Source organism: Marmota monax, unplaced genomic scaffold, assembly GCF_021218885.2.
Source record: "Marmota monax isolate L192 unplaced genomic scaffold, Marmota_monax_Labrador192_F-V1.1 WCK01_AAM20220418_F8-fsc00259, whole genome shotgun sequence".
Lineage (NCBI taxonomy): Eukaryota > Metazoa > Chordata > Mammalia > Rodentia > Sciuridae > Marmota > Marmota monax.
In genome coordinates, this window is record NW_026694482.1 from 556783 (window position 1) to 583206 (window position 26424).

Below are 26424 nucleotides of genomic sequence, written 5' to 3' on the forward strand. Positions count from 1 at the left end.
AAATGAGAAAATTTGAATGTGCCAACTTTGTTCTTTTTTTTAAGATTGTTTGGCTATTCTGAGTTATTTGTAATTCCATATGAATTTTGGAATCAGTTTGTCAATTTCTTTTTTTTTAATTTTTATTTTTTAGTTGTAGTTGAACACAATATCTTTATTTTATTTATTTATCTTTATGTGGTGCTGAGGACTGAACCCAGGGCCTTGCACATGCTAGGCAAGCGCTCTACCACTAAGCCGCAAACCCAGCCCAGTTTATCAATTTCTATAAAGAAATTTGCTGGGGATCTGACAGATATTGCTGAGAATCTATAGATCAACTTGAGGACTGTTGCTGTCACCCATTCAATCTTCCAATCCATGAACCTCAGAAGTTTCATTTAGTTCCATATTCTTCCATTTTTTCAGCACTGTTCTGTAGTTTCGGAGTATTCTGTGCCTCTTCTGTTGTTTCTTTTTTCTTTTTGATGCTGTTGTAAAAAGAATTCTTTTTTGTAGGGGAGGGGGTCAACCCCAGGGCCTTGTGCTTGCCAGGCACTGTACCACTGAGCCACATCCCCAGCCCCCAAAATGGAATTCTTAATTACAGTTTTATGTTGTCCATCACGAGCCTATAGAAACACAACTGGTTTTTGTGTTTTGATCTTATATCCTGTGCTTGCTAAATTAATTTGTTAGTTATAATGTTTTTAATGGAATATTGTGATTTTTTTTCTATATATGAGATCATATCAACTGTGAAAAGAGATAGTTTTACTTCTTTTTTTTTCCAACCTAAATTTATTTATTTTCTTGCTTAATTGCATGGTGGTTCCATGTGGAATAGAAGCGGTAAGAATAGACATCTTTTCCTCTGCTTGACCTTAGGAGGAAACCATCAGTCTTTCATCATCAAATGTAATTTTAGCTGTTTTTGTAGATGCCATTTATGTGTTTGTGTAAATTTTCTTCTATTTTTAATCACAAAACAGTTTTGGATTTGCAAACACCTTCTCTGCATCTGTTGAGATGACCTTGTGAGTTTTGCTTTTTATTCTGTGTGTGTGTGTGTGTGTGTGTGTGTGTGTGTTTAAATTAACTGAGGTTTGCATGTGAAACCCACTTGGCATTCCTGGGATAGTCCCACCTAGCTGTGGAGTATCATTCCTTTCTATGATATTGAACTTGGTTTGCTGGTACTTGGCTGAAGAGTTTTGTATCCATGCTCAGGAGGTGGTATTATTTAGTTTTCTATACTTGTAATGCCTTTAATTTCTAGTAGTTTAATTCTCTATTTTCTTTTTCAATGTAGCTTAAGATTTGTTAATATACTGAGATGTTTAAGGAACCTGTTTCTGGTTTCATTGATTTTTCTCTCCTGTTCTTATATTTGCTATTCACTAACTTCTCTCTACCCTTGAATATTTTCTTCCTTCTGCTAGTTTTAGGTTTACTTTGTTCTTCTTACTCTGTGTCTTAGGTAGAAGGTTAGGTTGTGGAGTTACCATCTTTCTCTTTCTTATATGTGTTTGTGATAACAGCTCTTCCCCTAAGTGTGGCCTTAGCAGCATCTCGTGGTAGGTTTGGGGCACTGTGTCTCCCTTCATTCACTTTCAAATATTTTCTAACATCCCTTTTGATTTCTTCTTTGACTCAGCTCCTCCTCCTCCTCCTCTTTCTCCTTCTTCTTCTTTTTCTTTCCTAGAACATCCTTTTGTCATTGTACCTGAAGAAATCATCACCAGATCCTGGGCCACTTAGATTTCCTCCAATGTTTTCTTCAAGGAGTTTTATAGTTTTGCATTTTTTAAGTGAAGCAAATATTTTATTTAAATCAGTTGTCAAATCACAATTTATCCAAATAAACATAACGCGACCTTGTTTTACAGTTTTGCATTTTACAGTTAGGTCTCAGATCCATTTTAAGTCATTTTTTCGTGAAAGTTATAAAGTCTGTGTTTAGATACATTTTGCTTATTTATTTGCATGTGGAGGTCCAGCTGCTTCAGTGCTATTTGTTGAGAGGTCTACCCTCGTCCACTGAATTCCCTTCACTTAATTGTCTCGTTACAGTTTTTACATCTTCAAGAGTTCCTCTAGGGCTTATCATATATATATTTCTACCTTGCCAGAATCAGCTTTCATGTACCTGTGCATTTAATTCTAGTGTGATTTAGGGTGATGATTGCTACTTATCTTTATGCTCATTCCCTTTTCCTATTTTGTGGTACCACTGTTTCACACATTATGTTTATAAATGTTATGAACCTAACAATATATTATTATAATTCTTATTTCATATGATGCTTTGCATTTTAAGGAAGCTGAGGAAAGAAGTCATGACAAGCATGTGTCTACAGCTTTTGTTATGGTGAGTTTGGTTGTCACTGGTGGTGCTCTCAGGAGCACATTTTCCTTTCTGACATGTTTCTCTTGTTCTTGTGCAGTTGAGTTACCATCTGGAGCCATTTCCTCATCCTGGGACAGCTTTGTTACCACCCACCTCTTTGTGCTGTTCTTGGTGAATGTGTTGCTTTCACCCATGTTACAGCCTCAACAGTGTATTCTGTATGTCATCATGTGTGATTGCTTTATAGATCAATTTAGGGGGTGGGGAAGAAAAATACGCATCGCGCTGTTTTCACTGTTTTTTTTTATAATTGCATAATTAGTGTTAATATTGCCCTTTGTTTTCCAAATGGATTCCAATTATGATCTGGAACCACTTGCTTTTACTCTGAAGAATTTCCTTTAGTGTTTCTTATAAGGCTATCAAATACTCAATTTTTGATCATCTGTGGATGCTTTTATTTTGCTTTCATTATGAAAAGATAACCTTACTGTATGGATGATTCTTTCCTTTCCTTTCTTTCTTTTAAAAGACTGCCCCTTCCCCTGTGCTGGAGGTGAAACACAGGGACTCACACCTGCCCCATTGGTCTCTGCACCCCCAGAGCCAGGAGGTAGGATTCTGGATTGAGGGCTTTCCCCTTTATGCACTTAGAATATGTCTTCCACTGCTCTGTGGCCTCCATCATTTCTCCTCAGAAGTCAGATGTTGATCTTATTGCTCTTCCCTTATAATCAATGAAGGAATTTTCTCTTGTTGCTTTCAGGATTTTATCCTTATCTTTGAGAGTTCAGTAACTTCACCATGATGTGTCTGTTGGTGGATCTCTGGTCATCAGTCTTATTGGAGTTTACTGAGATTCCTAAATGGATGTGTAGATTATTGTTTTTCAATTAGTTGGGAAATTTTCTGTCATTATTCCTTCAAAGTATTTTAAAAATTCCTTTCTCTGCCCTACATTTGGTACTCCCATTACACTCAAGTCAGTGTGTTTAGGGGTGGCCTACATTTATCTGGAAACTAAAGAAAATAATGCCTATCTATCGACCTTTCTTGATTTTTAAAATCATTTTCATTAATATTTATTTGTGGCCTTTTATACAGGTGTTTTGAGATTTACATGTGTGCGCCATAAAGAGGACTGCTTGATTTAAAAATAATAATTTGATGTTGAAATGAAAGAATTATTCCAGTCTACAGTTTCTACCTTTGGTATGTTAAAGCATAAAATAGTCTTTGAGGACAGAGATTGTATTTTTGCTGTATTCTCCTTGCTGACATTGGTTTTGCTGACCCTCTGTCCTGACCATTAGACATGAGAGGACTCTTTGGTTTGCTGAAATGTTCTGCAACAGATATTTTCATCTTGCTTCTTCTATAAACAATGAGGCCCGGTGCTCAGCCCCTGGTTGGTTGCTATCTATCTTAGCTCCAATCAGCACTTCTCACTTTGCATCTGAATTTGGGGACGATTTAACTGGGAGTGGCTTCCCAGTCTCTGCTGCTGGTTCCACAGAGGTGTTTCTTCTGGGGAGGATCAACAAGTTCCTCTCAGCCCACTCAGAATGAATCAAAGCTGAGACCCCTTCTTTTTCTTTTTCTTTGCATGAAGCAGCCACTGTGTAACTTCTGCAAGAGAAACAATGCATAAAATACCACCGAGCTTTAATAGGATTTTTCTTTATTAATCTGGATAGTTTGGTAGGCAAATGGTGTTCTCTTTGATGTCAGTTTTGGTTCTTATCCCCTCTGAAGAATGGGAGCCAGCAGTAGAGGATGCAGTTGGAGGTGATGGTGGATTTTTAGCCTTGATTTCTTCCTTTTTAATTAAGAAGGGATTCTCACTGGAAACTTTGAAGCACTCTGATTTTCCTGCTGGGCTCTAAACGAGGTCATAGGGGCATTTTGACATTGTTTGGGGCTAGTGACAATCCTCTAACAGGACTCTCCAGAGCTGCACTGTTGGGGTGGGTCATACATTTTGCAAGGGGTATCTCATCCTTCTCTAAGGGGTTAAACTGGCTAATGCCTCACTATGTTCTGAGTTCAATCTCACGGTCATTCACAGTACAAATAAGAATGTTATTCAAACAGTTTCAGAGGTCTCAATCCATAGATGGCTGACTCCATTGCCGTAGACCTGAGGTGAGGCAGAACATCATGGTGGAAAGGTGTGGAGGACAGCAGCACAGGACATGGCAAGCAGGAAGCAGAGGGCTCACATTTATTGAGTTTTAAAATCTCTGCCTTTGGATTGCATAATCTAGGTTGATGTTTCATTAAGTTTGCTAATTATTTTCTTTTCTTTTTTTTAAAACCAGTTCAAGTTTCTGTTGAGCTCCTCTGCTGAATTTTTCATTTCAGTTATTGTACTTTTCAACTCTAGAATTTTCATGTGTTTTTTTGTCATAATATTATCACCATACTTTATTTTTTAGTCTTGGTTTTCTTTAGTGCTTCAAACAAATTTATAATGGCTACATTGAAGGTTTTGCTAAGTCTGGATGCTCTTCCCCCAGACACTTCTGTTGATTTCTTCTTTACAGTATATAAATCATGGTGTTATATGTCTTTGCATGTCATGTAGTTTTTTGTTGGAACTGGGCTTTTTAGATGTTATTGTTATATTCTTAGTACTGATACTCTCCATACTCCAGGGCTTGTTATTATTTAATTCTTTCTTTGTTTATTGATTAACTGGATTATTTTGGAGCAATTTTTAACCTCTTCCCTGGTGCTAAGACTGTGATGCTTTCCCTGGGGGCTCAGCTTTGATTATGCACACAGTCACCCTAAAATGAATGACCATTAGCTATTAAATTCTCATTTCTGGCTGATTTATTCTTTCCTACAATGTCCTGGGTCATATACTGCTCCACAGACTGAATAAATCAAACCCAGTTTTATTTTTTTAAAGAAAAGTTTCTGAGGTCAGTGTTCAAGATTTGTTCTGAGTCTGAGCAGGCTTCTCCCAGCTCTCTTTCCAGTTCTCCGAGGAAAACATATGAACTGTAGTTCAGGCTATAGATCCAGTTAATCTAACAACTTCCTTCCAATTACATTTCACACTGTTTTTGAGCATACTTAGACTTGAACTTCTCTACATTCTGTTGTAAATAAAGTCTGTTCCTTTGGGAAGATAATAGGAGATATACACCTCTACCTCAATCTCTCTATATATTTACCTGCTTCTCTCCCCAGGTAAATCTCTGAACCTAGCTCTGGGGATGGGGTTTGAAAAGATGCCATGTTTCTCTCTGAGTGACACACCTCCTTAGGATCTGTGTTCTTGATAGGGAGGAGGTAGTGGTCCCACTACTTCCTAACCTGGGACAAGGAAAACCAGTCCCAGTATTCCCAGCAATGCCATACCCAAGGTGGAGCCCTCACCCACAGGTGGAGATTGGATGGGAGAAGGCAACTCTCACTTCTCAGCCACTCCTCTCTGGAACTTGGTCTCACCAACAGAGTGGTTGGGAGGAGCATGAGAAGTGCTGACAGCCCACTTCTGGGAAGACAGGCCTCTGACTGGGACCTGAGGAGCGGGAGTCCTGTGATCTTGGCTGAACCACACTATCTCAGCTTGACTGATCTCAGCTTGCTGAGCTGGAGTACAAAGGGGGTCTCTGCTCAAATTCCACATTCTTGCTTTCTGAGTTTTAGTTGATTTTCCTAAGTGAAATGTTCTTCATTTACTCCATGTTCTTGGGTCCATTCCCAGAGGAAATCATCATCTTTTTCTTTTAAACAATTTTCACCAATTTTGCTGGCAGAGCAGGTCTGCAGATCTTGGGCTTTCATGTCCCTGTTAATGCTCGGTGAAAGGTAATTTTAATTTCTTCATGATGATCTGTCATTTATCTTTGGATGCTTTTCCTCCTCTTTTTTAAACATTGAAAAACAAACTTAGATTGTCAAAGTATGTCTTAATTCATACCTTCAGTAGAATACACTGGTGTTAGATGTACAGCTCTATGAATTTTTACAAAGTAAAATATAGGATATTTTTGTCACCACAAAATTACTCATTTGCAGTCAATTTTTCTCCCCTGTTACCAGGCCCTGCAAAATACCGTTTTGTCTACAGTTTTGTTTTTTCATAAATATTATTTAAAGGGAATTGTACTATGTTGTACTATGTATATGCCTTGAGTTGGGCTTCTTTGGTTTAGTGTCATGTTTTGAGATTCATCCTTAACCAGTTGTGTGTGACTGTAGAAGTGTATTCTGTTTCCCTTTATTGACAAATCCTTTCTGATTGTATGAATTGCACAAGGTGTGTATCTGTTTTTCAGCTGAAAGACATTTAGGCTGTTTCTATAAAGTTTTTGGTGATTGTGAATAAAATTCTTAAAATACTTGATAGAAATATTTAAGATGTATGTCTTAATTCATTGTTTCTTCCTTATTTCTCTCTCCTTTGCCTTTCTTTCTTTTTCTTTTTCTGAAGATTAAGCCCTGGCCCTTGCACAGGCTCAGCATGGTATCCACAACTGAGCTACATTCCCAGCCCCAGTTTTCATTTCTGTTGAGTAAATATCCAGGAGTGCCTTCTGGTAAAGGTAAGTTTAGCTTTACAAAATGTGGATTTTCTAAAGTGACTCTACCACTTTACATTCCCCCCGGCAAGACGAATGCTTTTTTCCAGCTAGCTTCTCTGTTTTTTGGTGCTCTGAATTTTTGCCACATTGTGTTCAGGTATAGATGTATTTGTATTTTTTTCCCAAATTGAAGAATTTAAACTTTTTATTCATTCTAAAAAATTTCTTAGTTAATTTTTCTTCAAGAGAAAGTTCTGTAATTTCAATTCTCTTCTTCAGAGCTCTTATTGCATGTATTTTAGGTTCTCTTTCTCTAAACTGCCCATTTCTGAACCTTTCTTCCACATTTTCCATTTGCTTTTACTTTGGGCCAAATTATGGGACATTTCTTCGTGCCTATCTACCAATTTACTAATTCTCTTTTCAACCGTCATTACTGCTTTTTATGTGCCTACTTAGTTTTTTCTTCTTTCAACAGTCAACATCTTTTCTTGAATTTCTGTGAGGTTATTTTTCAGATCTCTCTAGCTGTATTGAAATGGGGCTTTCTCCCTCCACATCTTCAAATTCCAACTTTTATGTCTTTAAACATTTTATGCAGCTATCTGAAACTCTGACAGTACGGCGGTGTCTCATCCTTCCAGCACATGAAGTCACCAGCAACTCTAACTTCTTTTTTTTTTCTTAATATTGTTTTTAGTTGTAGATGGACACAATCCCTTTATTTTATTGATTTATTTTTATGTGGTTCTGAGGACAAACTCAGTGCCTCGCACGTGCTAGGCAAGTGCTCTACCACAACCCAACCCTCTAACTCCTTTTTACGTTGCTTCCAGGACCTTATTATGGGGTTTCCTCCCTCAGGAGCTTAGGACTATTGGTTGTGGACTCGTATTTGGAAGAACTGGATCTATGGGAATCCTGGGAGGCCTGAGATAAGAATGTTTTCCTCCAAAGAGGGTTTTCATGGGTTTGGTTTTGGCCCTGGGGGGTAATGATAATTGGGGACTATTTTAATTTAATTTTCAAACCTGGGGATTGAGCCATTGCAACAATATTTAATTTCAAAGCTCACATCCACATGTGAATAAAGTTACAAATTGTCATAAGAGACTCCCCGCCCCCCAGATTCACTGGTAGAGATAGATTTCCGGTTTGCCTTCTTTTCTATATGGCCAGGGAGCTTTGCTTCTAGTTGATACTTTCTCAAAGAACAAGGCCCTTGCAAGGACCTAGATTTATGAGCACGTGGGAATGCCAGGCTCAGAGACCTGTAATCACCTCTGGGGGGACCATGGCTGAGCATATTGCTCCCATGCAGCTGACATTTCTAGAATTAGCATTTGCCCCCAAGGAAGTTCCAGCGTCTGTATTCACACACCACTCTGGTTTTAGAAACGTTTTCCTTTTATTTTCTGCTGTAGGGAGTAGAGGGTACCACTAGGTATTTATTTTACTTTTCACCACAGAGCAATACGTTTTAAAAGTTTTTGTTTTGTAATTAGTCCATTACCTGGGAATTTTTCAGTGAAATGACTGTTTAGAATATCCTTCTATAAACAGAAACTATGATTGATTTATACATTTAACTGTGAATGGATGATTAGGGTATCACAGATTAATGTTCATTCATGTCGTTAAGGATGATTTTGGTGTTGTTTCTTTGTGCAATATTTCTAAAATGTCTCTTGGTAACATAGCTAAGTGTAAGACTGTTGGGCCACGGGGATGGCGTGTTCAGCTTTCCCAGGAACTGCAGAATCGGGCTCCAGAGCACTTGGAACAGGCTATCAGTGACAAGGAGTCCCTTTCTGCGGCTGGATCCCTTGTCTACGCAGAGCACCGTTAGACTGGTGTCTGTCTAGGTAGAGGTGGGAGGTGACATGTGCATATTATTTTAGTTTGCTTCTGCCTAATTGCTAATAATTGAGCATCTTTTCGTGTTTATTTGTCATTTGTAATTAACTTTGGGGTAACCACAGTTTATACTCTTTGTCCATTTTCTATGAGGTTGTTTTTTCTAATTAATTTATAATAATCTTTGAAGAACCCTTTTCATAGTCTAAATATTTCCCCTTTCTGCATCTTGTCACTCTGCTTGAGGCACACAAGAGACGGAATCAACTTTTTCCTCTGTGACTTATGCTTCTGGCTTTTGTTGAGGACTTCCATCTAATCCTGAAGGAAAACATATTCTCCTAACACGTATTTGGATCCTTCCTGATGGAAGGATCTCAGAACTTGTGACCTAGGACTTAAATCCTCCTCCCCATTTCCAAGTTTCTGTTAAGTAAAGGTCATTTTGTTCTGGGGATGAGGAGAGGTTTCAGGATGGTTGATAAATCTTGCCTAAGGGCCATTTGACACCAGGAAGACCCCTTTTACCCTTTGAGTCTTGGCTCAAAAGCCCTTCTGTAAAGCCTTTTACTATTTACCCAATTTGATTCAACTTACACTTATTGAGCACCTTTTATATTCTTGGATCTTTCCCAGAAGCTCAGAACATAGAGTTGAACAGAGTTTATCTCAGTCTGTTTTGTGTTTCTATAACAAAAGACTAGGTATTTATGAAGTAAAAAGGTTTATTTTTCTTCCCAGTCTTGGAGGCAAGGAAATTCAGGATCATGGGGCTAAGAGAGTTTGTATTCTGTGGGGGACATAGGTTTAGCCACTCTGGGCACATTTTGCCTGTGCTCGCCTGGGTTATACAAGCCCCCACCATGGTCATTAACATTTTGGGGGATGTACAGGGGATTAAACTCAGGGCACTTGATCACTGAGCCACATCCCCAACTCTATTTTGTATTTTATTTAGAGACAGGGTCTCACTGAGTTGCTTAGCGCCTCACTTTTTCTGAGGCTGGCTTTGAACTCACAGTCCTCCTGCCTCAGCCTCCGCAGCTGCCGGGGAGCCACCATGCCTGGCTGCCACCATGCCTGGCTGTGGTTTATCCTCTTAGCAGAATCACCCACGCATGGTTTTCCCCTCCATCGTCAATCCCACTGGTCCACCTCCAGTGTCACCAGGCCTTGCTACTTCTCATGACCTGTGCAGTGACCTCCACCTGCCTCCTGAGCTGGGTGGTGGCCTCCGCCTGGCCCTGCCCCTGCTCGTCACTCTGAACCAGTCCACTCTCCGCTCGACAGCCAGTGCGGTTTGCTAACATGCGACTCAGTGCAGGTCACACTGCTGCTCAATCCCCACCCGGGGCCCCATCTCACAGGAAGGAGAAGCCCGAGTCCTCCCTGGACTCCTTATCCACACACAGTGACTCCCCCACTGGCTGGTGCCTCTGTCCAGAGGTCACATTGTCATCAGGGCCTTTGCTGGAGGTTGGACCTGGAATGTCCCCAAAAGCCCGTGGGTTAAGGCTTTGTCCCCAGCTTGGAGCCATTGAAAAGGGGTAGAACCTTTAGGGGGTGGAGCCTAATGGGAGGTTTGAATCATGGAGCTGTGCCCTTGGAGGGGACTGTGGACCCAGGCCTCTGGGCTTTCTTCCCAGTCACCAGGAGGTAAGTGTCCTCCTCCCCAGCGTGCCCTCGCCACGATGGCTCCCTCGCTGCAGGCCCAGAAGCAATGGGGCCGTCGAGCACAAGACGAAAGCTTCACCACCGTGAGCCCGAATCCTTGATTCTGTCCGGAAGTCGGTCATGGCAGTCCTTGTGACAATGACAAGGAGCCGGCCAGCTCGGGCTCCTTGACTAGCCTGTAAAAATAGCACTCGCCTTCTGCTCCCCCGCGGATCTTTCGGGCAGTCAGCTCTTTGGCTGCTGTGACTGAAGGACCTGATGAGCAAAGCTGTAGAGGAGGAAGAGTCCGGCTCCGTCCATGGAAGGCCGGCTCCATTCCTCGGGGCTTGAGTGAGGCTGGACATCACGGAGGGAGAGGGCGGCAGAGGGAGGCGGCTCACACCATCAGGAGGCAGAGAGTTCCTACTCTCCAGATAAAAAATATGTCCCCCAAAGCCACGCCCCCAAGTCCCACCTCCCCAGCCACACCCATCACCCGTTAGTGGCTAATCCCATCAGGGGATCGAATCACTGATTGGGTTCGGGCTCTCACAACCAGGCATTTCTCCTCTGAACCTTCTTGCATTGTCACACCTGAGCTTTTGGGGGACACCACAGCTAAACCATAACAGCCACCATCAGCTTATCAGCCCTCAGCACTTATGAATCTCTCTCTACCACCCTAGGGCGGAGTCCCCTTAGGGTTTGAACAGGGTGGGCTCCTGGTGCCTGTTGACTGCATGAAGAAACAGGTAAGGACAGGGCTGAGTGAGTGGCAGGTCTAAGGGCTGGGAGGGAGACAGCTCACGGTTACAGCCCTGGACGCCATCACAGATGTGGTCCTCGTAAGGAGGAGGAGGCTGGAGGTGGACCAGACACAAAGCCACAGAGAAAAAGGCGGGACCAGCCAAGGGGATTTAAGGTTTAATTCAAAGCGTGGAGCGCAGTGACACAAGAAAGGCTCAGCGCCACTCCCATCTTTGCCGCCCTCAATGGTGACTCATCTCCTGACTCATTTACACTTTCAAGTGCTTTGATTTTCCTGTCTGTGTTTAGGGGCAGAGTAGAAGCCGAGGGAGAGGAGACCTGCCTCTCTCTCAGTCACCAGCTGCTCTTTAGGCCAACGGTGTGGTCACATCTGGTGGGGATTAAATATTTAAGAAAGGAACTCCCAAGAGGAAGACAGTAGCTGGATTTTAACCCTAGTTGTCACAGCAAGAGACTGTCACTCAGAGGACAGGCCACTAAGGTGGCCTGCATCCCACCTGCAATTGACGCATTTTCTGCTGAGTGACAAGGAGTCCAGCTTTTCATCCCAGGTGGGGAAGGTCCCCAAGCCTGGAGCCCCTTCTGTAGTTCTGCGTCTCCTTCCATTTCTGCAACAGCTGTGAAATGGAGGCACCTAAAGAGACGGCAAGGGAAAGGTGAGTGCCTAGGTCAAGAACCTAGCCCTTGAGAGCTTGAGGAACGAATGACCGGAGGCTCTTCTGCAATACACAGACCGGAACGCAGAAGGTGTGCCGTGGACGGACGCGGGCTGGGCAGGCTGTGGGCCGGCCTGGCGCATGGTCAGCGGGAAAGCAGAAGCACCTCAGAAGACGGCTCAGAACCAGGACGGGGACGGAGGAGCCACATGACGAGAGGAGTGTGGGGGACAGGAGATTGGGCCGAAACCCAGCCACACTGGGGGACAGAACGAGGGGTTCATCTGGAGAGCAGCAGAGAAGCCTGAGAGGCCACTGGCGGGGGCTGGGCTGGGGCTCAGTGGCAGCGCGCTCACCTGGCATGTGTGAGGCCCTGGGTTCCATCCTCAGCACCACAGAAGCAAAATAAAGGAATAAAGATATTGTGTCCGTCTGCAACTAATAAATGTATATTTAAAAAGGGGGGGGGCACTAGCAGGATCCAGAGCCACTGAGTCCCAGGACTGGAACCAAGGACCTGATGGTTGCTGGCGCTCTCTCCTCCCCTCCCCGTCCTTCTCTCCTCTGCCACTCGTCTTGTCCCTGTCCTCTCTGCCTCGCTCCCTCACTCTCCTCTGCTTCACTTAAGCTTCCTTCTCTGCTAACAGAGTGACCTTCAGCAAGTGTCACCTGCTGAAAGGTGTCACCAGACGGGAGAAGTGCTCATGAGGCCGGGTTGGGAAGTTCCTAGGGGAGGACTCGGCTCACACTGTCCAGACTGGATTTTTATGCCCGCCTCTTGGACTATCACCGTGGTCAGGAAGTGGCTTGTGCTGAAAATACTTAGTATGAGTCGATACCTTGCCTCAGTACAGCTGTGTGCCAGGTAGGCAGCCTGGGTCATGCTACCTCTGTGGGCCAGAGGGGGCAGGTTCTGTCCTGGGTGGCCACACAGACAGGACCAGGTACTGTTGTGTTGGACAGTCACCACCTTGGCCATTCCTAACACCCTACGGAGGAGGAGGAGAGAGGGACAGTTACCTGGGGGGTCCGGGGGAGGATTGTGTGTGTGTAGTCAGCCCGGGGTCAAATTGTACCCTTTCATTTATTAGCTAAGAACTCTTCCTAGGTATCACTGTCCCTGTTTATGAAATTAAAATAACAACCGTGCCAATTCCATGGGGTGGTTGATAGGATTAGATGACTTATTCCAGATAAAGCTGTAAGGACAAGCCTGGGAGAGGACCTAACTTAGATGTCACTAAAATAAAGCTGCAGAGAGGACCCACGAAGTGGGGACGCACTCCATGCCATCGCGCGTGCACTCGGCACTAGGGGACACTCCCCACTCATGATAAGCTGGCGAGGCTCCCTGGGGAGGCTCAAGGGGACCGTGCAGCTGCCCTCTCTCTTTCCACCCCAGGCTGAGTGTCTTTCTCACTCAATGACACAAAGCACCGTGCTCCTCAAGTTCAGGTTCCTGGAGGTGTGGGAGCCAGGCCCGCCCACATGCCCACACTGGACGGCTACCCGCTGCTCCGTGGGCGAATTCTAGAGATGATGCCACACCCTGCTGTCAGAGAAAGTCAGTGGACTCATTTCTCTGTGGTCAGAGTGCAGTGCCCACTCCAGATTCCGTTGTCCAGCTTCTCCAAGGAACTAACGTGGTTGAGAGCAAAGAGCCACTGGTGACAACACCAAGGATGGTGGGCAGGGGCAGGGCGAGCAGCGCCAGGGCAGACCCACAGGGTGATGCCCGGGGCTCGGCTCCTTGGGAAGGGGAGGAGTGAGGAAGGACACCAAGAATCATCCTGATGTGCTGAGTCTCGCTGGAGAGTGAGTGAACTCAGTCTTACCTCTGGGCCTTGCACCAGTAAAACCAACAAGACGGTGGGACACCAGCCCTGTTTCTGGAAAGCACAAAACCCAAATCAATATGGAGGATGAAACCAAGAAGAGTAAAAGATGTTCTGCTCCTCTCCAAGACCTTCGAAACACTTTATCCATGGCAACTGGCATTTTGCAATGACACTATTCCCCGTGATTGCCGTCGGGTCCAGAGCAAAAGCAGGAGCCTTTGAAGATGAGCTTCCCTGGCAACCAGGCCCATTTGCCCGTGTCGGGGGCAGACTGCAAAACCGGTCCTGTCTGTGTCGGATGCATTTAATGGGACTTTGGTGTCAATGTGGTGTTTTGATGATGTGTGGGGCAGCGAGACAAGGGAGCTTAGCAGCCCCGGACAGTTGCCATAGTAATAACAAATGCCATTTTTTCAGCTCCATTAAAATATTTTTAGAATTAAACTTGCTTAAATATTGTGATAGCGTTCTCTCTAACATAAACTGAAATACAGAAAATTCATTAATTTGCTTAATACTCCTCCTCACCAAGTCCTTTAATGAAGATACTTAGGAAGACTGTGTAGAAATTTAAGTCAAATGAGAAGCTGTCATTAGAGTCACTTCTTGAAACCATAATTCAACCTGACACCTTCATTTTTCTTTATACCAAAAACTATAGCCCCTCTTCTGAAATTGTCATGAATTATCGACACCGGGCTAAACCTTGCTCCAGGATACGGAAACATAACAATCTCTTTGACAGACTGAAAAATCGGTAGGCAGCAAACACCCAATCTTTCCTGATTGAATTTGACCAAATTGAAACCGACCAAATTCAAATCTGTCACCATGAGGGCCGTAAATAACCAAACATGGATTGAAATACACCGTGTGACACCCACTTCCAGCATTTTCCAGGGCCAAGGCAAGAGTACAAAGGTAGGCTCACACTTCGGTGATCTAAGAGCATAAGCCACGTTCATAGCTTATTGGTGACATTTGGTCTATCCTTTGATAGTGACAAGACACTTGGCAGGCAAGGTCCAATTGGGGATTCCTGGACTACCTGATACTGCCCACTAGCGAAGGATGGCAGGAGAGGCTGGTCCAGCCCCAGCCTACCCCAGCCGCCACTCTTCTCTCCCTGCATGGGCTCCATCCTGGACCTCAGAGGCCTCTCTGCCCATGACCAGCGTGGGGGCACCCTAAGCTCTGCATGGACAAGCTCTGTGAACCCCCACCACCTTCCCACAGCCGCCCATGCCCCCTGCAGGGCCGGGAGGTTACTCTAGCTCTTCTGTCCAGAAGAGAAGAGGCTAGAGTGGGACCTGGAGGAGGCCCGGAGGCCACTTGGGAGGGGAGTTCTTGGGTCCATGGAGTGTGACCCAGTAGGGAGAGCTCTGAGTAGCTGTGTCCGTGGAGCATGGCCCAGGAGAGTGAGTTGCGTGGGCCCCCTGGCCCCCAAAGTGCAGGGCAGGGAGCCTTCTCACCCACACCCCGGGAGGTGCCTCGCACCAACTAAGGGCTGAAGCCCCCCAACCCTCTCACTGGGTCATCTGCTCCCAGGGTGCCCTGTGTACCTTTCTAGAACCGTGACTTTTATGCGCTTTGGCCCAAACACAAGGACATGCCGTTACCCCTGGGAAAGCCCCCGGCTGAGGCAGGCAGCTTCCTGGCTGGGAGCCACACACTCCTGGGAGCTTGGGCTGCAGGGAGGACACGGGTGCAGGAGGCTGGAACAACTCTCTACTGCTTTAGGGGCCTCCTTCAAACACGTCATGGCCTGGCCCTGTCGGTCCTGGCCCCTCAGGCCACCTGGGCATCTTGCTCCTCCACCATGGCTCCCCTTCCCAAGGAGGCCAGCCAGGCCGGTTGCGCTGGGTAACCTGCCCTCCCACGGCCACGGCCCTGCTATTCCCACCGGCTCTCCTGTCTGGCATTAGTGGATCTGCAGGGGGGCCCAAGGCCCGGCCTGGTTCCCTGCGCACCAGGCCTCGCCCACAGAACTCGGTTGTCTTCTGCTTCCCTCCCGCCGAGTGACTCACCCGGGGGTGGAGTGGGGAGGCCACCACACCTGGGAATGCGCCTTGTGCATCCCGGAGATGTGATTGTTCTGTTCTTTCATTTGATTTTACTATTTGAACCAACGTAGTCAAAGAAATGAGAATCAACTCCTTGTTGACATTTCCTCACTTACTTCGTATCAGGAGCTAGAAAATGAAATGAAGAATGACCTCTTCTTCTTGTTTCTCGATTTTTGTTTTTTTTTGCGAGGGGGCCTCTCCCTTTCACTTGATCTCTGCTCCTTAGCTCATTTCCTGCCAGGGTAATTTCAGGTTCAACCTATTTTTTAAAGTTATGAATCATATCAGTGACTCAAGGCCAATTTTGGTAGGAGAAAAAAAAATCTAAGCGAGCTTTCTGGAAAGAATCAAACCTACAAGGGAATATGAACTATTATTCTTGGAACTTTTGGCAAACATCCACTAAAGCATCGTTCACTCATTCATTCAGCAAAACTATGTTGAAAACATGCTCAATGGGTGGTACCACATGTAAAGGCAATTAAAAACGTTTCTCTGAATGTGCATGGATTTAAAAAAAAATTCTTGTTTTTATAGGGTAGAAAACAGAAACACTGCAACTGTGTTGCAATTAAAAAGGACAAGAAAATTATAGCATTATTCAACCCCGAGATGATATAATGTATATAATTCATACATTATATACATTATATTGCATGTATACAGAAATTACATATCTATATACATTACATACATTGGTGATTTTCTAAATCACCAAGCTAAAGGAGATCTTAAAGATTATACACATGACTTTTCAATTTCACTAATGAGAAAAGGAAGGACCAGAGAGGGTCAATGACTTGCTCAGGGTTGCCCAGCTGGTCAGTCTGTAGCAGAACCTGGATTGGAATCTGAATCTCCCATCTTTTTATGAGCAAATGTCCCCTCCAGGAAAAATCATGTACGATTTTTGTTTTGTCTACTATGAAAACAAGATAGAATGTACTAAATAACCGAAAGAAGTAGAAACTGTCATAGGAATTCCTGTGCTAGGAAAACAGAATTACTGTGTGAAGTCAGCAGGTTTAAGAACCTGTGTGGTGTGGTGGTGTGCATCCGAGGTCCCAGCTACTCAGGAAGCGGAGGCAGGAGGGTCACTTGATTCCAGGTGTTTGAGGCTAGCCTGGGCAACATAGCAAGACGGCTTCTGGGGGCCGGGGGATTCACTTCAGAAGGTTCACTCTAGAAGAACTCTGGGAAGGAAGAGTTGTTTTACTCTTTGACCTCTAGGTGGGGAAAGAGATTGCGTGCTGATGGTGATTTCCTTAGAGAAGGATTTATCAAAGACTAATTTGTTTTTTTAAAATTTTGTTCCATATTGACAAATTTTAATTGCACATCATTATGGGGTACAGAGTGAGGTTATGATGTATGTACACAACGTGGAATGATTACATCAAGCTGATTACCGAATCTATCACATCAAATGCTTGTCATTTACTGTGGCAAGAACACTTGAAAATTTACTCTCAGCAATTTTAAAATACCAAATGTGGTGTTATTAACTCACGTCATGTGGCTGTGCAATAGACCTCAAAAAACTTACTTCCCCCATGACACTGAAACTTCGTGTCCGCGTTTGCTGGGTCTCTCCCCATTCCTCCTGCCCCAGCATCTGGAGACCACTTCAATTTCTGCTCCTGTGAGTTGGATTGTTTTAGTTCCACCTGTAACTGAGGACACATGGTGTCTCTCTATGACTGGCATTTTTTTTTCACTTAGCATACTGACCTACAGGTTCATCCATGTCACTGTGAGTGACAAAACGTCCTTCTTTCTCAAGGCTGAATAGTATCCATTGTGTAAACATACACTGTCTTTATGCAGACACGGCGTTGATACTTGCTATTGTCAATGATGCTGTAGGGAGCAAGGACTTCAAGCAGCTTTTCAAACATGTTGGGCGCATTTTGGAAGTGGGACAGCTGGGACATATTGTAACTCTGGTTTTAGATTGCTTTTTGGTGCTGGGATTTGGAACTCAGGACCTCACATATGCTAAGCGCATGCTTACCCACTGAGATACATCTTCACTCCTCTCCTTGATTTGCTGAGGAGCCTTCATACCATGGACTGATTGATGTTCCTATCAACAGCGCACAGGGGGTTCCTTTGATCCCCAGCATTTGTTATAGGTTGTCTTCTTGATAATGGCCATGCTCACAGGTGTGAGGTGATACTTATTATGGTTTTAATTTGCATTTCTTTAATGATTCATGATGTCGAACTTTTTTTTTTTTAAACTGTTGGATATTTGTTTGTTCTGAGTGATGTCTATGTAGGTCCTTAGCTCACTTTTAAATCAGGCTATTTGTTTTGTTACAAGTAAGTTTCTTACACGTTTTTGAATACCAACCCCTTAACAGATGTACGACTTGCAAATATTTTCTCCCAGTCTACAGGTTGTCCCTTGACTCTTGTCTCCTTGGCTCTGCAGAAGCTTTTTAGTGTACTGTGATCCGTTTGTCTCTTTTTGCTTTTATTGCCTGAGCTCTGGGGGTCAAATCCAAACAGTCGTTGCCCACACCAATGTGGTATAGTTCTATAGCTTCAGGTCTTAAGTTTCAGTTCTTGAACGTTTTGTGTAGGTGTGAGATGGGGGTCCAGTGTCACTCTCTGGCCTGTGAGGACCCACTTTCCCCAGTGCCCTTTATTGAGAAGACCACCCTTGTTCCATTGTGTGCTCTTTGCCCCTTCGTCGGGGTTCAATTGACTGTGAAAGTGTTGATTTGTGCGGGATCTCTGCTCTGTTCCATTGGTCTAGGTGTCTGTTTTTATGCCAATTCCATGCTATTTTAATTATTATAGCTCTGTAATATGCTTTGAAATCATGTAATGGTGATGCTTTTTTTCTTTTTGCTCAAGATCACCTTGACTATTGTTTTGTTGTTGTTTTGTGTTTTGTTTTTTGGTACCAGGGATTGAACTCAGGGGCACTCAACCACTGAGCCACATCCCCAGCCCTATTTTGTGTTTTATTTAGAGACGGGGTCTCACTGAGTTGCTCAGCACCTCGACGTTGCTGAGGCTGACTTTGAACTCACGATCCTCCCGTCTCACCCTCCCCAGCTGCTGGGATCACAGGCGTGTGCCGCCATGTCCAGCTTGACTATTGTTTTGAGTTTTTTGAGGGGGGAGGTATCCCTCTCGGTTCCAGGATTCTTGGTGCATACTCAAAATTTATGGATGCTCAAGTACCTTACATGAAATGTCATTGTATTAGCATATAAGTTACATATATTCCTGGGTACTTTAACCATCTTTAAATTACTGATAATATCAAATACCATCGAATGCTGTGTAACGAGTTGCTCTCCTGTGTTGTTAGGGGATAATGACAAGGAAAAGTCTGTACATGTTTAATACAGCCTTCGTTAAAATTTTTTAAAATACTTAAAAATACTCTCAACTCACATTGTTTGAGTACATGGTTGGAAAATCTCTGGCCACAGACAGCTGAGTGCGTAAGGTCAGGTCATCACCAAAGTAGCACCTTCACTGTCTTCCTTTGCTATGGAAATGTTTTTTATTTATCAAAGAATAATTTTAATTTGTGACTTAAAGGGAAGTCTAGATTTTCCATATGGGTCCTTGGAGAATGATAAACATTTCCAAACTTCTAGATGATCAGTCTTAGAGGATATAAAAATTCAGATATGAACCAAAGTTTAGTTTATAACAAGAAAATAACATCATTATAAGTGTGATGGGTTTTCATCCTGAGTTGTGTAAATTTGAGTAAATTGGGGCTGGGGTTGTGGCTCAGAGGTAGAGCGTTCGCCTAGCATGAGTGAGGCACTGGGTTCAATCCTCAGCACCACATAAAAATAAGATACAGATATTGTGTCCACCTATAACTAAAAAATAAATATTTAAAAAATTTGAGTAAATCGGTAGTTAAGAAAACGTTCAGATTTGATGGAAAGGAATAAAAAATGAGTTGAATAAGAAGAGATTCAACTGAGCAGGAGATATAAAGAGGGGCTTTTTGGTTATTTATCTTATTATTTATTCATTTGTTTATTTATTTTAGCACTTAGTTATTTTTCAATCTTAAATGGCTACTCTGTGGGGGAAATAAAATACAAAATCAATTATCTTAACTTGTGAAATTACACAGACCTCCATAATGTCTTGGGGCATTTTCAACTTTAATAATTTAGATTAAAGGAAGAAGGAATTTCAAAGCCAATTTAGAATTTCTGTTTATACTATAACACAATCCTAACTCTGGATTTGAGTATCTTTGAAAAAGAAAAAATGGTACCATAAGCGAGAAGGAAAACTTGGCCCTTTGAAAGTAATTAAAGGCCATGGACCATAAAAAAAAAAATTTCCTTTTGCCTTTTAATACTGTTTTCAAAGTATGACTTCTGTGCTCACAAACCAGGTATTTTAAGTTTAAAGTTAAAAAATAATAGCTGCACCTTTCAGAACCATATCTGTGACAACATGCTTTCTTTCAAACGTCTGAAGAAAACATGAGGGAACTGGAGGACGGTGACATGGCAGGGTGGTGGCGGGAGCCTGTTGTTTTCCTCTCTCTCTGCTTTATGGTCTATTTGAAATGCGGCTTCCCCAAACCTGGCCATTTCATGAGCCACATGTGCACCCTGGGGTCGTGGTTTTGACTTAACAGGGGGACATCTCACCACAGAAATGGCACGCAGAGTGGCTGGAACTTCCAGACGACTCACGAGGCCGGGAGGGGGCTGGTGGAGGAGTGGGGAGTCTGAGGCCCCAGGACCTCCCTACAGCACCCTGGAGGCTCGCTCACGGCAGGAGGGCAGGAGGGCAGGAGGGCGGTGGAACAGGCCACAGGCCCGTGGGGCCATCTCCCCTTGGAGCACGTCCCCTCCCTGCTGGGCATTGGCCGGTTGCTTTGGGGAGATATGGCTACCACAGGACCCAAGAGAGCCCTTTCCAAGGGTTTAGGAAAGGTGCTGGGCCCGCCCAGCTGGTGGGGAACTGTCACATTGTGAAATGTCACGTTTAGATTTTCAGAGGTGCCAGGAAGAAAGGCCAGTGTTTCAGAGGCAAAGGGTCCAATGCCTGGCCCCAGTGGAGGACGTCTGACCATGTCGTGACCAAAGTTTGTCCTCGTGTTCATCAGGGTTTTGTTGCTGTGACCAAAATACCAGACGAGTACAACTTGGAGGAGGAAAAGTCGGTTTTGGCACATGGTTTTGGAGGTTGAGCTCACGGTCAGCTGAGCCCGCTGCTCTGGGCCCCAGTGAGGCAGAGCCTCATGGCGGAAGGAGCAGCAGTAGAGCAGCAGAGGCCCTACCTGAGGGTCATGGTCAGGGGAAGGCACATTAGAAACCGCTCAGGGCTCTCAGGATGCTGTTAGCCCATCTCTAAAATTCTGTGACTGGACAGCACTGCCCAGCTGGTTGGTGGCCAGGAAGCAGAGAGAGGGAGGGGGAAGGTGCCTCAGGGAGGATGCACCCTTCCAGGGCACACCCCAGGGACCCTCCCCTCCAGCCACAGCCGCCTGCCCACTGTGGTCACCACCATCCAGTCCATTCCAAGGAGGGTGGACTGGCCAGGTACAGCCCTTGTATCTGATCATGGCACCTCTGAACACTCCAGCCTCAACATGGGAGCTTTGGGGGACCCCTCATCTCCAGACCCGAATGTCCTCCTTCTGTCTCCCAGTGTGGTTTGGATGTGAGCAGCACACGGAGCAGCAGAGGCCCTACCTGAAGGACATGGTTAGAGGAAGGCACATTAGAAGCCATTCAGAGCTCTCGTGACGCTTTTAGCCCATCTCTAAAATTCTGTGACTGGACAGCGCTGCCCAGCTGGTTGGTTGTATGGTCACTCCCGGTTCCTTCTAGCAGCAGATGGACGCCACATCAGATAGCTGTGTAAAACAGAGAGGCGGGTTCTTCAGGTCTGCTGTGAGATACTGACTGCTTCTAGTGAGAGTTACTGTGCTAACCATTTCGCTGCAGGAATCACCGGATCCTTTCTTCCTTATTTAAATAGGAAACTGATTCACACAACTTCAAGTAGGGCTGGTGGTGTAGTTCACTGGTAGACTGTGTGCTTGCCCAGGGTTTGATGACCAGCATCAGAAAAGAAAAAAAAAATGTTCAAAAAACTTGAAAAAAAAAGTTTCATAGTAAGTGGTGGAGCCAGGATTTGAACTCAGGTGTCTGATGCTACAGGCGGCGCTATAGCTTGGACACTGAAAGTCACCAAAGGTCTGTGGGTTAATGGCTTGGTCTCCAAGGAAGTGCTCGGGAGGTGGTACAACCTTTTAGAGGTGGGCCATAATGGGAGGTTTTAGGTTATTGGGGACTTGTCCACAAGGGGTGTTGTGGGACCCCAGTCTCTTCCTTTCCCTTTCTTTTGCCTCCTGGTTAATGAGATGAGCTGATTTCTCCACCATCCTTTCCTCCCATGAGGAGCAGCCTTCACCAGAGGCTCAAAACAAGGGCACCACTTGGTCACCGACTGCAACCTTCAAAACCGTGAGCCAAGATAAACAAATCAATTGCTTCGGGCATATTTACAGTGATAAAAGCTGACTCACTCACCCCCACCTTCCTAATCAGTTCTGGAGGGGTCTGTCTTACCCTAGGTCCCCCTTAGGGGTGGAGGGTGAGGTATATGGAGACGCAGAGGAAGGCCGTCATGGCAGCTATAGGGCTGGGAGAGGATGTAAGGTCCCTCTGGATCCCGTGAGCTCTCATCTCCCAGGGACATTGGGTAGTCCCCCCAGCCCTCTCTATCCACCATGTCCCCTGGTGTGCAAAGCTCACACCTTTCCATAAGCTTCCCGATGGACCTGCTTTCCCTCTAGTTACCCCCCAGAATGGAATCCACTGTGTGGTTAGTGAGTCCCTGCATTTTAAATTTTATTTTTTGATTAAAATTTAAAAACTGAAACAGTGTAAAATATTTTCCCACTACTATTTTGGTAAGACTATATTTCCCTTTAACCATGATATCAGTAGTGAGGTATGGTGATATCACACACCCGTGTTAATTGTGGGCATCATCTAATATCTACATAAACCTCACCTACCTAGTCTGTCAATAATTGACTGACTCAGTTTGGATGATTTTTCTACCTACACCAGTGTCCTGTAATGTGTCTATTCGAATATTTTATGCAGAGAGCATAAGTTACAGAGATGTGAATCATAATTGGTAATTAAATGGAAATATTATTTTAATCAAACTCTCTTTATTTTTCTCTTTTGCTACCTTGTCCTGTTAGTCAGAATTCTCCAGAGAAACCGCCAACAGGAGCTATGAACAGAATTTATAATAAGGAACTGGCTTCTGCAGTTAAGGAGACTGAGAAGTCCCACGACCTGCAGTTGGTAAGCCGGAGCCCAGGAGAGCGGTGGGTAGAGTTCCCATCGGAATCTGAAGACCCACAAACCAGGACAGTGAGTTCCCGTCCAAGGACAGAAGGTCAGCGTCCTCGCCCCGGTTGGCAGAGAGAGCGAATTCTCCTTTCCTCTGCCCTTTTATCCTATCTGGGCCCTCAACCCATCGGGTGATGCTTATCCACAATCGTGGAGTGCAATCTGTGTCACCCAATCTCCTAGTTCAGATGCTGACCTTCTCCAGAAACATCCTGACAGACACACCCAGAGATAACGTTCAACCAAATATCGGGGTACCTTGTGGCCCAGTCGAGTTGACACATGTACGTAATCATCACACTGATAATTATTTGTCTTTTGGGGAGTACAGATGACGGATCCCAGGACGCTGTGCATGCTAGACAAGAGCTCTGCCACTGAGCTACCTCCCAGACCCTTATCCGTCTGTCCTTTTTGTTTGAGATGGGGTCTCACATTGCTGCTCAGGCTGGCCTTGAACTCCTGGGCTCAAGCCATCTCCTGTCCCAGTCTTGAGTAGCTGAGAATAGGGGCAAAGCCACCGTGCCCAGCTTAGTTATTTGTGAATAACCTTCACGTCCTCTATTAAACATTGACAATCTAGGCACGTTCAAGGCCACAGCATGGCCTCAAGCCTGCTGTGGCACACAGCAGTCAAGATGCTCTGTAGCTCTTGGTTAAGAAAAAGGGGACACTGGAGATTCCTACGTTGGAGATTTGTGATATAACTTAGCATATTGGAGGCTTTGCAATATCTGGTAGAAAATAAACATCGAAGAACTGATTTAAGTTCATATTTCCCAATCTTCTTTTTCCACTGAGTTTTTAGTTTTATGTTGTTTCACCTTCTGATGTCACCAACGGGAGAATCACTGACACGGTGGCTGCAGGGCAGTTTGATGACTGGTCACATATTAGGTCAAAACAAATGGACCCAGCCTCCCCAGGAGCTGTCCTGCAATCTCCAAACCCAGAGGGCGCCTCGCTGTGTGGAAAGTGGGTCTGACCCTCCCACTCATCCCCCTTCACTCTGTGGCTGATGGCACTTTCTGGTGTCTCTCAGTTGTATATTAGCCACTCGCATAGGTGTGAGGTGATGTTCATTGTGGTTTAACCTGCGTTTCCCTGGTAGCTGACGATGCTGATCCTCTTTCCCTTGGAATATGCAGTGGTTCTTCAATACTTCTCATGACTTTTGCTCTTCTAATTGTTTTTTTTTTCCTTGTGATTTTCACAGTTCTCTCTATCTTCAAGGTACCACTTCTTTGTCAGATACACGGTTTGTAAATATTTTCTTGTCTTTCTAGCCTCTTGGGAGGGTCCCTCACAGGGAAAACTTTTTCATTTCACTAAGATCCAATTTTTCCTTTTATGCATCATGATTTGGGCATCCAGCCTTGAACTCTTCACCTTGCTCCGTGTGACATTGTAAAATAACAAGAAATGCAGATTTGCTTTCCCCCCAGGTTCCTGGCACAGAGCTCCCAACCCCTCCACCTTCCTGGGTGGAGGGACGATGGGAGCATCTTCTGTCTCAGCATGAGATCCTGGTTCACAAAAGCTTCTCCTTCCTTGGAATTTCCTTTGCTTTTCGTGATGGACCTCTGTCAGCTACACCTGAGGTCACGAGGTGGCTCTTGGGGGCCTCCACAGCTTCAGGTTGCAGAGGAACAAACTCCATCACCAATGGCTGTGGCTTTAGCCCCCTCCCCTGCCCCTTCACCAGGGGAGGGAGAGGCCTGGAGGCTGATCATGGCCAACCTCCGTAAACCCTGAGCGATGGGGTTCAGAGAGCTTCAGCATCTGTGAGCACAACTGCATGCCAGGAGGCAGGAGCACCCCAGGTCCAGGGGACCCTTTCAGACCTCGCCCAGGGGACCAGCTCATCTGGATAATAATTTGCATCTTTAAGATATCCTTTATAGCGGGGGGGGGGGGCAGTGGTTCACACCTTTATCCCAGGCTTGACACTTGATGGTGCTTGTTAAATTGGATACACAGATGTCACCTGGTATTAGAAAATAAGTGTCTTAAGTACCTAAGCAGTTTTGATTTGGTTTCCAAGCTCAGTATCCTCCTTAAATCTGGTTTATTGAGGTCGAGTTTACATAGAGCAAAGTGTGCCCTTTTCTCAGGGTGCGTGCCATACAGTTCATGGGATTTTGACGGGGAGGGTGTGCAACACCAGCAACAGTCGAAGACATTTCCGTCAGATCAAAAAGTTTCCCTGTGACCCTCAGGCCTCTCCCCCGTCCAGAACACCAAGCCTGCTCCTTCAGTTTTGCTTTTCTGGGATTTCATACCAAGAGAGTTGTATGGTAGGTAGCCTCTTGTGCATGGCATCCTCCACCTAGGGCATTTGTGACACATCCATGTTCCTGTGTGTTTTGGTTTACCTTTTTCTTATTGACTAGTATTTCATAGCACAGATGTACCACCATTTAAGGATAAATCAAATGAAAAAAAATAGAATAGGTCATCTATCAAAGAAGGAGGAGGAGGAGGAGGAGGAGGAGGAGGAGGAGGAGGAGCATATCTGTAATCCCAGCAACTCAGGAGGCCAAGGCAGGAGGATCGCGAGTTCAAAGCCAGCCTCAGCAAAAGCAAGGTCCTAAGCAACTTAGCGAGACCCTCTCTCAAAATAAAAAGGGATGGGGATGTGGCTCAGTGGTTAAGTGCCCCTGGGTTCAATCTTTGGTACCAATTTTTTTTTTAAAGAATAGGTGGCATCTTCTAAGAAAAGATTCAATGCAATGAAATTTAAACAAGTCAAAGGACGGAAGAGAAATTATAATTTATCTCCAGCTCCTCATTAAATTATTCTTAATGTCTTCATTGAATACCATTCAAGTAGGAGGAGCCAATATTGAAAAAAGTAGCTCAACCAATCTTTTCTTAATTTTAAAAAAACTTTTGTATTTTACTTTTTGTTGGCATATAATAATTGTACGTATTTATGGACAACTCGGAGACAACTCGATATATTTACACAAGGTATGAGGCTCCAGTCAAAGTAACTAGCATCTCCACCTCTGCAAACGTTTATCATTTCTTTGTGCTGGGAACCGTCAACCTCTTTTCTTCTATTTCTTTATAAAATAGATGACAGATTGTTGTGAATCACATAGCTCAGTTAATCTTGAGGAAGTTCCCCCCAAACTGAAAAGAATTGGTTCCCAGCCACCAAATTCTTACTTGGCTGATCACACAAAGGACCTGGGTGTCGGCTTGGCCACACCTGTTAGGTAAAATACACTGCATAGGTGTGGTGCCACCTGGTGATGTGACAAAGTTCCTTCTCTATGCAGATGGCAATAAGAAGAAGAGGTGAGTGCTGGCAGAGTTTATTATA

The 26424-nt window shown here is 44.6% G+C and overlaps 1 pseudogene; it reads right to left on the reverse strand.

The window, feature by feature from the left end:
• Positions 1-3532: 3532 nt before the first annotated feature.
• On the reverse strand, positions 3533-4416 carry LOC124075603 (uncharacterized protein C4orf17-like; annotated as a pseudogene).
• Between the last annotated feature and the right edge of the window lie 22008 nt (positions 4417-26424).